Source organism: Idiotropiscis lumnitzeri, chromosome 11 (genome assembly GCF_059441095.1).
Source record: "Idiotropiscis lumnitzeri isolate Australia: NSW breed Sydney's pygmy pipehorse chromosome 11, RoL_Ilum_1.0, whole genome shotgun sequence".
NCBI classification, from domain to species: domain Eukaryota; kingdom Metazoa; phylum Chordata; class Actinopteri; order Syngnathiformes; family Syngnathidae; genus Idiotropiscis; species Idiotropiscis lumnitzeri.
Window position 1 is genome coordinate 3,522,599 of NC_142401.1, and position 12,852 is coordinate 3,535,450.

Genomic DNA, 12,852 nt, shown 5'->3' on the forward strand with positions numbered 1-12,852 from the left:
CGAACTGCAAGGTCGTGCTTATTGCAAAATACTCAGAAACCTTAATAATGTTCAGAATTGAATGAAGGGCAGCACTCGAGAGGAAAAAAAAAAAACTCTCCGAGAATAGTGGAAACTAGCGTGCCGAAGGTTTTGGAGATTGCAAGATAGAGTCATGTGTGGGCGCTCAAATTACACTGAGTGGGAACATTTTAGAGTTCATGAAATTAATTCTATTCAAATATAGCCCTAATGGGTGTGAAGGTAATAAGGAAGGCCGAATTAAAAAAAAAAAAAATGGAGCCTCCGTGCATCATCACATTCTGAGTTTCCAAACTGGAGATGTTTTGTCGGGCATTTCCTTGCTTGCGGGTCTTGCAGCCTTTAATTGTCATGAATAGAAAAAAAATAAATAAATAAAAACGCTTCCCGTCATCAAGCATATTATGGTGTATCAGTGTTGAACTCTGCCACCAAGACGCTCAGGATCCGAATGTTGAAAAGAGAAAAGTACGGTGAAGCAAAGGAGCATGTCATGATCCAAAGCATACCACATCATGGGTCAAACGGAACACACTCACCGGTGTTTAATGATGCGAACAAGATTCGTTGTGGGTTCGACATAACTTCGTGATCTTTGAGGAAAATTCTCTCAAATGACCCGAAACATGTAATGAAAGCAAATGAAGAAGTTTGGAAGGAAAAGAAAAAAAAAATGTTTTTTTTAATATCGTGAGCTTGACCCTGCAGGACAGCAAAAAAATTTGCCGCCGCTTTTTTCCCAAGCTGGTAGAAATTTCCAGATCAGAAAATTGTGCATTTTTAGTACTCGACTCACTCTTCTCCGAACGGCATCGACAAGTTTGTTTTCTTCCTACTTCCCAGAAGAAGAAATAATCTGACCTCGCAGGTAGGCGTTGAGTGCCTCTCCGACTGCTGCGGTAGATACTGCACATCCAGCGTGATATTGATTTCTAAAAATAGAAAGAGAAAATTCACAACATCCTCGTCTGCTTATAAGAGTGAGTTGAAGCTCCACTTTCTTACAGTCGATTCAATTCCACAAGACGAGTCGCGAGGCCTTATACGTCGAAAAGGTAGAGAACGCAAAAGGTGCTCGACTCACATTTCAAACGGGCGTGACCTCGAACCTTTCACGGTGCCTTCAAAAGTAAGGAAGGTGAAATTTGAAGTGCCTCGATGAGTTCTTCCTTTTCGCAGGTTATCTCGGGCCCGTAACGTCTCATAGGACAAAATCAAGGTTGCGTAATGTTGCAAGGACTGAGATACGCAGCGAGCAGAAAAGATGCAATCAGGACAATCGGACCGACAGAGATGAAAGTGAACAGTAGTTTAAGCCGACCGTTGTGATTCTCCGGACAAAAATTCCAAATTCAACATTCTAAATAGTTGAAAATTCCACAAGATGCAATTACACTTATTTTTAATACAAAAGTATTTTCCTATTCCTTGAAAGAATCGTTTGCAATCAACAAGATTGTAGTTTCTTTCGACCAACTCCTAAAAAGTCATTGCCTCGTTGTTAACACACATCAATTGCATTTTTTTCTGATGAGTCTTGCTGTATTTCGGACGGATTCCCGACAATTTCCGATGTTGCACTTCACCCAAGACATGGAAAAAAACTCCTAATCATGCCTGTGTGCCATTTCCGCAACGCTGTGATCTACAAGGTCCATTATCTTTTAAATGGTTTGGACTCTGTGAGATGGGATGCAGGGGGGGGGGGGGGGGGGGGGGGTTTACTGGCAAATAAAAAAGGCACGGATGAAGGTGAGAGAGACATCAAGACAGAGAAAGGTGGGACTGGATGGTGACATTGTGAGACAATGCTCCCCGACCACCGGGCCGCAGAGATGAAAGAAAAAAGAACTTCTTCTTCTGGTTTATTTTTATTATTTTCGATTGTTTCTCTCCGTTAGATCCATCCATGATGGACTCGTGGTGCCACGGATCAAATTTGATCCGTGGTCCGTACGGATCGTTTTGGGCCGGGCACAATTGTGCGTGATCACTTTAAGGCCAGATGATTAGTCGGCAATCACAACAATAGCGGCAGAAGAAGTTGAAAGCCCACATGGATCAGGTCAGTCGCATGTTTGGGAGCGTTTTGGCAACTTGAAGTGAAACGAGTCCTCAAATTTCTGTCTCTTGTCCCGACGCCGTCATTTCAGAAAGACATGTCAAGGAAGCTGCAAACAAACTCAACAAACGCGCCGCCTCCGCAATGGCTAACTCCTAAATAAAATTCAACAAATAATTGAGTCATTGATGCCAATGCAATAGCCTTAGTAGACTTTTACTTTGAAGTTGGCCCTCCTGGTGGCGTAACGGCTACCTTGACTTCCGTTTTTTGACCTTTCGGCTTGCTAACATTACCCAGTTGCCATCAAAATCAACACAACGCCATCCCGTCGCTTATTTAAGACACTAGCAAACCGCTAGTTAATTACGCCATCATCGAATGACACGACACGAGTCTCCGTCGCTAGCGGCTACCGCTAGCTAGCGGCTTAGCGGTTAGCATTGCCAACAAGTGAAAGTGTGGTATGGTGAAGGAGGGAAACATGCAAGATAGCCGCCTTCGAGGAACGGATGTGGTGTCGAGTACAAAGCCCCGTAATGTTACGGCTGTGGCAGATTTCCCTCCCTGGACGTCAAATCTTACTCCGACAAAAGGCGAGGACAAGAGTCCGACTAATTGCTTGCGAATGTGCAGGATATGAACAGTGTCGATTGTTCGGCCCAGCGGAGGGCCATCAAACACCCGCTGACTGCCTTTTGTGTCTCCTCCACACTGAACACGTGCGTTCATCTAACAAAAAGTCAATTTGTTCTTGGATGGGAGCCATTTGCTATAGAACTACTGGATGCTTTTGTTTTTGCTCAGCGAATTTATGCTTTGCATCTGGCGACACGTTTCGGACGTTGACACTTGTCTGCGCTGTTATTGGTCATGTGGTCGTCAGCAGCAACCAAGTGGCATGCGGCGCTAGCGTGGTGGTCCCAAAAGAAGGCTCCTCATCAAGGTCGTGACATCACAGCCCCCCCCCACCACCCGTGCAACTCGGTGGTATGCTCCAAGAGAGCCCAAAGAGAACACAGAGGTGTAAGAGAAAACACAAACAGACCCCCAATTGTCCCTGACTTGGGGTTAACCCCCTCGCCTCAACCGCCACCCCCCGCGGATTCAGAAGGGAAGAAAAAGAGAGCCAGTCAATGGCGTTTTGTAAATACGTAACTGTTTTCACATCAGAGCATTTTTTTTCTCTCCCTCCCCTCACGTTGATAGGATATTCGCCTGCTTTGCAGTCTGCTCGCGTCTCTGCCTTTCCTGTCCTATTGTGGTTTCGATAAGGAGTCGTTTGTGGTACCTCTGACAGAGCGGCCCGGTGGCCTGCTCCTTTGAGACGAGGGGGGGGGGGGGGTTGACAGCTGAAACAAGTGAGCAAGCTGGTGGACAGGACAGCCCGCTGAGTGATGGCTGTTCCGTATTGGCACTTACTAACAACGGGCAAAGCCCCCCGACAGTGAATCACATCTCGGTCAAATGGATTACTGACAAATCAAGTCGGCGCAAATTGTTCCACTGAAACTACCAATTGAGCGCAATCTCGGAAGCATGAACGGACGTGAGCCTGACTTTGCGCCGCTGAACCACAAATTTGACATGTTATGATTTGTTGATTTCAACGTGATAAATCTTTGATATTCATTTTCTCTTGCCCAAATCAGACCACCTCGTTTAAAAACTGGGAACATATTAGATGATTTGGCGTCGTCCTCACATGTGCTTTATTTATCATGACCGCAATCTAATTAGAATCAGCAACGGGGACTTGTCATAATGGTTTTGGCGTCGCCATAATTACGCCCAGCTTTCATTCAATGCTTGCCATCCTGCTGAATTATTCACAGTGGAAATCACCACGATGCCTGCAAGTTACAGTTCAACAGCCGCAGAAGTGATCGCTGGAGACTCCGGAAGAATTAATTGGATGAAAACAATAGCTTGGACGACTTCAAGGCCATAGATTGTGTTTGACCATTTTACGGGGTGATGACGGTCACAGGGTGCAATGAGCGTCATCTCATGTGTTAAGCATACCTTTGGGAGTTGGGGGTCGGGGGGGGGGCACTCCTTTACTTTTGCTCTCCACCCATTCGCTGTTCGAACCCCCTGCCTCGCTAGCTAGCTTTCTGTGGGACCTTTTGTCAAGGGATTAATGGGGTTTTAGACACGCACACACTGATCTCTCCCTCCCCTGTCGGAACCACACAGGAGGTTAAGATTGGAGCACGGAGGGAAGGCTGATTGGCTGCTTCGGCATATTTCCTCTGTGGGCTTGACTCAAAAATCACAGCGGAGAATGATTCATTCAGTGTGGCTTTCCCAGCAGGCATTTTGGGAGCTGTATCGAAACGCGGAGATTTGATTTTGCTGTTATTTTTACAAAGCCCAGACACCTTTTTAGGTTGACGAGCCTTGAAATAAAACAAAAAGGCCTTAAATTAGGTGCGGGCAAACTACGGCCCCGGGGCCACATGCGGCCCGTTAAACATTTTTATCTGGCCCGCTGAACCTGAAAAAAAATAAACCTTGTCAATGTTTTATTGTGTAAATACCATCTGCTCAAATTTTAGAACCCATTGTGGCCCGCCAATCAAAAAGTTTGCCCACCCCTGCCTTCGATAAAAGTTCAGCATCTGTGTGCCACTACTGTCAAATCGCAAAGCATGCCTACTGCTGGGAGAGCGCATGGCGTACGTCTCCACAGGTCAGGATCCATCTCGCTCTGGTCCACCATGGGACAGCTGCCCAGACGGCCCATCTGTCTGTCTTGATCCGTGCTTGGGGACCATGGGGCGGCCTAAGTGGCCCACGAAGGGGATACCTGGCATGCCGCCCACCTAGAAATGACAGCGAGACTGCCAGCTGCTTGCCAAACATCCCCGTAGGACTTTGGTGTTACAGTATTGATGTTCTATCGGGTTGCAGAGAGCTTGGCAGCCTTTTAATGAGCACTCAGATTGATCAGGTGGCGATCATTCCTTCTCCCTTTACTGCCGATGCTCCTTATTGGTTGTTTGCAATGGATTGTCGACTCTCGCATGCGTACTGGAGGACCCTGAATTAAAAGATGTATGAATAAATATTCATTTAATTTAAACAAAACAACAATCCTCAAGTAGACCCAAAACCCAAATTAGCAAACCTAAACTAAACCCAAATGAATTAGCAGATTTTTATAACATTGGGTACAGTGCTTTGCCTCTTATTTGTGTGCCTTGATTCGCATCCAGATAAATGTGAATACACTCTCCATTGTTATGGCTCACGATATTCTTAACAGCTGTTAGCTTCTTTATAAATGTATGACAGTAATGTTAAAATGTTATTCAGAACAGCGCCTGAAGAGTTAGGGCTAAATTTCCTTTTCATACATATCGATGCATAAAACCATAAATTTACATGACTTTACGCTTCACGCAAAATCTTGTAGCGTATCAAAATTTATTGTATTGTATTTTTAATTGTGCACCTAGTAACAGCAATAAGTTTGTACTAACTGCAGCATTGGTTCTTCTGAGAATGCCTTCCATAAGAAAGTAAAATTGGTACTGTGTAAAATCTATGAATCGTGAATCAAAAATTGAATCGAATCAGGCCCTTGTGAATCAAAATTGAATCGATTTTGGAAATTGGAATCGATACCCAGTCCAGGTTTAGACATACCAACCAAACCAGAAAACAAACAACTTAAAAAGCCATTCGAAATAAGATCATTTCAGTGTGGAAAAATAATGGACCAAAAAGCACTACATAATAATTATACTTGCCAAGAGTGTCCCTGCTAGAGCGCTACACAAGTCAGCAAAGATCAAACGACCCGGGAGGAAAGACAGAAAGAAGCAAGGCTGATTAGCCTGTGATTCTGCTCTCACCTTTTTGTCCCTCTGTTCCAACTGCTTCCCAGCACAGGCTCGGAACAGGACAACAGAAGAGGTCTTTGGGACTCCCATTAGCCGTCCATTAGGCTGCTGTCACAGAGGAAGCCAACTGTCGCCCCTCCTGTGCTTGCAATCATGACCCCACAGTCAGACTGTGCACACCCACCCCATCCCCGCCAACCCCCTCCCCGCGGGATCTATGGCAGGGAAGTAGCAGGACGGAGGTAGAAATGAAAGCCCTCTTCGGTTCTCAGGGGAGAGGACATTGTGATTACTTTTCTGTGGCCTTTAGAGCCAAAGCCGGCGCGAGTTTCACAGCTGTGCGGCTGATTGGTTACACCGAAATGAAACGGTTCAAGAATGAATTTCGGGGGGATTTTCATGGATGGAAAAAGGTACATGTTGAGATTTTGTCCAAATATCCAACACAGACACGCGCACACACTCACCACTGCTCACCCTGAAGCAACCAGCTCGCTCTCTCTTTCTCTCTCTCAACCACATTAAAATTCGTGTTCACTCGCTCACAATCTTTTCCCATTAAACGGGAAACAGCAGAGGCTTGATCGAGTTTGTCACCCCTGTGTCGTAATTAATGTCAGCGTGGCTCTGTTTCCATAATAGTGCGATTAGCACACCTGTCGACAAGTTCTACAACATCAACCCCCTGCACCTTAGATCTCCTATGGAAAATGAAGAGGAGATTTAGCAAGCGTTCCAATCACCTGGAGATTAATAGGCACCTTTCAGCGTTTATTGTAGGTCACCGGTGAGCGAGAAGGTCAATCAGATTCATGAGAAGAGGACCGTGGACGAATGTGTGTCCTCAATGAACACTTTATAACGCGGGGTCATTGGTTGCACTCGCCTCCATCGGAGACATTAAAAATAAATACGGATCCAAGTCCATTCAGGATGCACATAAAATGGCCAATAAATTCATGGGTTAAGCAGACAAGAGAGGGGAAGGGGATACCTTGCCAGCGCTTTTCAACAATAGTGGGCAGCGATCATCCGCGTTGTTTGTTTAGTTTCTTGTTAAACGTGCGCCATTAAAAGCTATTAAGGCAATTATCTTAATGGTGTTCTAAGAAAATGAACGCAGAGCGGGGAGTTGTGAGAATATCCGAAAACTGCTACCTGAAAGCAGTGGTGGGCCGTGCATTTCATACGTAGGCCTTCAGTGAAGTCCTACTTTGTCCTACTTGAGTAAATCGCCCCATCATTTATGACACCACGGCTGGAGAGATAAAACAGAAAGACACTTATGCGCGACTGAGCGAGTGTTGGAAGACCTAACTTCTCTTGAAAGGTCCGTCTTGAAAATGGCCTTGCAAGTGTATCTGCAATTAAATCCACACTTTTCCCTCCTTTGGACATTGTGATTTAAAAAAAGCAAGAATATATATTACATTTTCAAACGGTCGCTAGTAACGACTTTCGTGTGTGTTGATTCCACATAGCGCTGCTATCCAATCACAAGTCGCGTTCATCACAAGGCCAGCGAAAAGGCCTGACTGTCATCAACCCGTGATCTGATTGGCTATCGCAACTGCCTATAAACTGTAGGAGCCCGAACGCTCACACAAAACAGACGCCCGCACAATTGTATCTGAAGGCCTCCGACGAATAGTGCGTACTCCTGGTATTATGAAATCTGCCTGGCAACACGAGCTATCTGAATTCTAATTGGATAAAAACTCGAACCTAAAAATTCAATAATTAGGATATAATGACATCAATGTGAAGATCATAATTTCTTGATTATGTTAGGCCAGCAGAAAAGGCCTTGACCGCCCGCCACCGCCTGAAAGTAACATTTGAGTTGTTAAAAAGTGATCCATTTTGCACGACGCACAAAATGCTCACAGCCCGTCTTGCCAAGCGCTTCTTTGCCAGTAACGAGGCGACTGATGGCACCGACAATGAGCCGCCTCAGTCTGTGTTGGCCCTCAGGAGTCTGCCAAGCAGCCTCTCTGCATGTGGGGGCCACAGGTTGGCACTCTCACCGGGGGTCTTCACTGGGGTGCAGTCCTGGGCGGCATGCCCAATGTTGACAAAGCCTGGTATCGCCTGCTGTCAGGCCATTATGTGTGCACCATGCGGAAGGAATCAATTAGGCTGAGCTCACAACACAGCACTTTAATATTTGACTTCTAATCAGTGGAGCATGGAAGCAAGCTGGCACTTCTAGTCTTGCTGATGTAGAAAATGAGGGTCAGGAAAGGGATCGCAACGTGCTCGGAAAACGTGAGGCGTATACACCGGGGGGGGAGGAGGTGAGAAACGGCCTTAAAAAAAAAAAAAAAAAGGCCGGTTTCATCGAAAAGAGAAAATTACCTCTCGTCCCTCACATGATGTGAACGTATGTCACATCGCACACGCGCAACCGACGGCGAGGAATGAGGCAAAAAAAAAAAACGAGCTGAAGTCGATGTGATAGAAAAGTGACTTGATGAGGTCTACATATGCCGGATGAACTGCGCCTTTGAAAGTTTTTTTTTCCAGATTGGAATCCTTTTGGCTTTCTTATTGCACTGCTGCAGGCCTCTGCCACAGAGAGGAGGAGGAAAGGAAGAAGGAAAAAAAAAATGCGAGCTGTGTCCTCACACTGAGATATTGAAGAGCTCAAACAGAATAACTTACCAAAGGCGTATCATTCACCTGTCGACTCTGTTGATAGTGTGACTGAGACAAAAAAAGAAGAATCAAAGTTTGTCCCCCTCGGGTGATAAGCAAAGAATCCGGGCGTGTTATATTTTACAGATTCAGAAGGAAAAAAAAAAAACTGCAGCTTCTGCCTGTATTTTATATTTCGTGTTAAATAAATAGCTGACCATGACGCTTATTTAAATTATTGCAATTCCGCTACTGTACATGACTCCTGTGCTTTGATTTGAGATGAATGGCTGCAGTCAGTGAGATGTCCTAAATTGATGTGTCATTGAAAAAAAAAAAAAGAGTTCAAATACCAATTTGAAGCATTAAACAGGGCAGCTAACCTCGTCTGTTTGGAGATGGAAGGAGGTTTACAACCTTGAGAAGTGAAGGCTATTTTCCCAGCTCTTGGTTTAATAATCCTGACCCTTCTTGGTTTGCTCATTAATGCTCCTATTTTTATTTTTTTATTGCTCTCTTTCCACTAGATCTTTTCATTCCACTCTATCCTCATCTCTCCCTAATTAGCATACAGCCTTGACAACCAGAGCGAGGAAATGTGCCGGGACCACTACAGGGCTATACCATCACAGATTCATCCAAAGGATCCAACAATAAGCACCCTCTCTTCTTTGTGCTAATCACTGTCAGACAGAGAAATTGAGGTGACGAATCGAGGACTCAAAGATGCCTGGGCTGTCTCTGGATGTGACAAATTCACAGAAAAGCCAAAAAAAATTGTTGAGGTTAACAAAAGTCTGCTGCATTCTTGGTCTCTTCCAAGGTATGACAAATCGACCAAAGCGGGAACAATAATCTGAGCTTCAATGTGTTCCTCTTTGAAGGTGTAACATCCTTAGACATTCGGCAAACAATTCATTTGGTACACCTGCACATTCACAAGTCATATCTCTGCAATAAAAAAAAATATTGTACCTCTCTGACAGTGTAAATCTAAACCGAGCATCACAATCTTATTAGAACGATTGCTTATGCTCGACGCATAATAAACAACGGACAGATTGCGCTTTGTACAGATCAGCTAACTGCAATTAAGCTTCAGTGATGCAAACGCCGCCTTGTACAAACCGGCGTCATGCAAAATAAACGCCAGTATGGAAAAGGTAAAAAACAGTTGGTGTAACACCCAAAACCAACAAAGAGACATAAGTTGCATGGAGGCACGCAGAAAACGGCAGAAATGATTTGGCGCCTCGCCCTAATAAATCGTCATTGTTATCTAACCCGAATCGAAGGCAGGCAATGCAGAGGTTTAGTGGCTTGTTCAATAGCACAGCAAAGTCATCAATAAATTTGTGCAGGAACGGAGACTCACTTTCACGCCACTGACTTAATAAATGTACATGTTTTTTGTGAACAAAGGAGCTCTCTAAAGCCCAAAGACCGGTTCCGACTCCTCAGTGGCCACGCAAGTGTATCTGCAATTAAATTCCCTCCTTCAGCCATTGTGGTTTAAAAAAAAAATCAAGAATATATTTCAGATTTTCGAACGGTTGCCAGTTACGACTTTCGGGTGTGTTGATTCCGCATAGCGCTGCCCCCTCATTAGTGAGTATCCAATCACAAGTCGCGTTCATCACAAGGCCAGCGAAAAGGCCTTACTGTCATCAACCCGTGATCTGATTGGCTATCGCAACTGCCTATAAACTGGAGGAGCCCGAACGCTCACACATAACAGACGCCCGCACGATTGTATCTGAAGGCCTCCGACGAATAGTGCGTGCGACTGGTATTGTGAAATCTGCCTGGCAACATGCGCAAGCTCAATTCTGATTGGATCAAAACTCCAACATATAAATACAACACTAGGATATAATATGACATCAATGTGAAGAATACGATCGTGATTTCTTGATTATGTCAGGCCAGCAGAGAAGGCCTTGAAGGCCCACCACTGTGATTACTACTTCACACTGATCACAACCAAAGTGTTAAATCATCGCACAATTGTAACTTGAGAAGAAATGCATGGAAAAATTGCACTTTTTTTTTTTTAATCACACTCTGTTCTAATCGGTGTATAAATAACCTTACCTGTTTGTAGAACACGTGGAGCCAGACGTCCTCAGCTTGAGAAGCCACTCACTGTGAAGCAAACATAAAGTCCAGGCTGGATGAGTACGTATTTCACATGTGAAAAATCTAAAATGGTCAGTCAGTCAACAAAATGTGTTTTAATGTGTGAGACTCCTTCTGGATCACCTCCCACTTGAGGCCCAAAGGTGAGTTGAGATATTACTTCAAAAAAGCCAGGAAAAAAAAACTAAACTCTGTGAAGCGTTTCATGAAACACTGTAAACGATACTCTAAAGGTGTATCAACTGACAGTCTCCACACATCTGGAAGAACTCACTAAACAGCAGTCCATCCGCTTCTCAAATTTGTACTTTTTGGGCACCGTTTCTCCACTTTTGGCTGTTTTCATTTAATTCTTTCCGCCGCCACTGCCTGTCACTGTTTCCACATCTCGATCCGACTCAGGTTGTGAACTTGCAAGCTCCAAGTGAAGACTTGTTGACAGGAGTGGTCTGATCTCTGTTCTGATTGGTGTCTAACATGTGGGACGACTCTGTGATTATCGGCCGGGCCGATTATCGGCACTGGTATTTGGCATTTTGCCGATAATCGGCATCAGCCTTTTTTAATAATGTTCAAGGCCGATAAATAAAAAGCTGGTTTGCTGCAGCACGCTTCTCTCTCTCTCTGTTGTGCTGGTGGCCCTGCCTGCAGAAGCAGATTGGACCGCCCACACCACCATCTGATTGTTTCCTTGTGCAGTCGGTAGCAGCCAACCAGCAGTAAGCTGCCTGTTTGCTTTTTCACCTTAAGTCACACGCACTACAAGAGACTTTGCCAAAATTTTAATAAAAGTCAGTCTCCTACAACTCACAACAAATAGAAAACTATTTGCCGTAGTACACTTTAAAGAGATGTTTGTTTTCATAGAACTATAAGATAAGCACCTGAGCCTGGGAGTTGCGTGCTAATCACCGGTTTTCGGTCTCCATGACTACTAATAATCGGTATTGGTATCGACCCTGGAAAAAGCATATGGGGAGATACGAGGCCACCTGACTTGAATTTGCTCCATTTCGAGTGTTCTTCCTGTACAACGTTCTGCGCAATGTACACTCATGCACAAAGACATGCGGTATGTGTCGCACGGCTAAGAATACGCCCGAGAAGCGGCTAAGCTCACAGATATGCTGCTGCCAAAGCACGTCTCTGATCCCAGCTGCTCTCTTTCCGAGATGGTTTAGCCAAACCACTCATGGGCATCAAAGAGAGAGGTGACTGGACACCTGCACCTGTCAATCTGTCCGTTTGTCCATCTGGAGCAGTAAAACCCACTAAGACCACCGGCCTCTGTCAAGGCAGGCTTTGTTCCGCGGGTCTTATTTCTGGATCGGGGACACGAGAACGAGGACACACAGCAGACATCATTTATTTTGACAGGATTATTTGGCCCGACGTGACGCATTACCTTGTGCGCGCCAGCTAATGCGGCAGTCTGCGACGGAGATATACTTTTCATTTGTCTCGTGACAATAAAGGAATGACAGATTGAATATAAATAAGAAGGGAGGGGTTGAGGAATGGATTGAAACGGGCTGCAGGCAACACCGTCGTGTGACAAGCATGACAACTGAGAGAAAATGCGACACCTGGCCTTGCCCTTGATGTGAATAAGAGCATGATACATCAAAAAGTCAGAGGGAAGAGAGATGGCTATTACCCGGGAGAAGAAAATGAGGAGATAGTGACTATTTTTAGCAACAGTGTAAAAATACGCAAGGGGTTCATTTCATATTTCCTAAATGTAAAACCCCTGTGTGTTAACCATTTATATTTTATTAGGAACAATCATCTTTGTTGTTATGCAACAATGAAAAGAGGGGAGAAAAAAAAATTTCGACCAAGCACAAGGACTAAAATCTTTTAACAGTGTTACACTATTATTGCATGGGGATTGTCGCGCAATCAAATGTATTCTATAAGAGAGAAAAGCTCCTGATTCGGCCCCACCCCCTCCGCCCCCCGTGTATGGGACGGGCTGGACTGGATGTTCACATCTGTGCAGGTTGATCCAGATGAATTTCGGCTGTGAGGATAAATGCGCAGCCGCCCTGATCGCCTTCCCTTTGATTGTCTGCCTTCTCCTCATCTGGTAGGAGGCTGATTGATTCCAGTGGGCTGGAACCCCCGGACTGCCCCTATTGA

General features: G+C 45.0%; 1 protein-coding gene across 8 annotated transcripts in view; it reads right to left on the minus strand.

Moving 5' to 3' along the window:
* The window catches only part of sulf2a (sulfatase 2a), a 46,503-nt gene that overhangs the window by 16,993 nt on the left and 16,658 nt on the right, over positions 1-12,852 (minus strand). For 4 of the 8 annotated variants that reach the window (XM_088309133.1, XM_088309139.1, XM_088309131.1 and 1 more), the window contains one exon: positions 10,666-10,716. The exons of 1 other annotated variant lie outside the window; for it this stretch is intronic. The gene's annotated coding sequence lies outside the window, so the exon portion shown is untranslated. Of the gene's footprint in view, positions 1-882; positions 954-10,665; positions 10,717-11,830; positions 11,891-12,852 lie in introns of those variants that run through there. 3 more of the 8 variants (XM_088309134.1, XM_088309132.1, XM_088309137.1) reach the window with 2 other exon arrangements.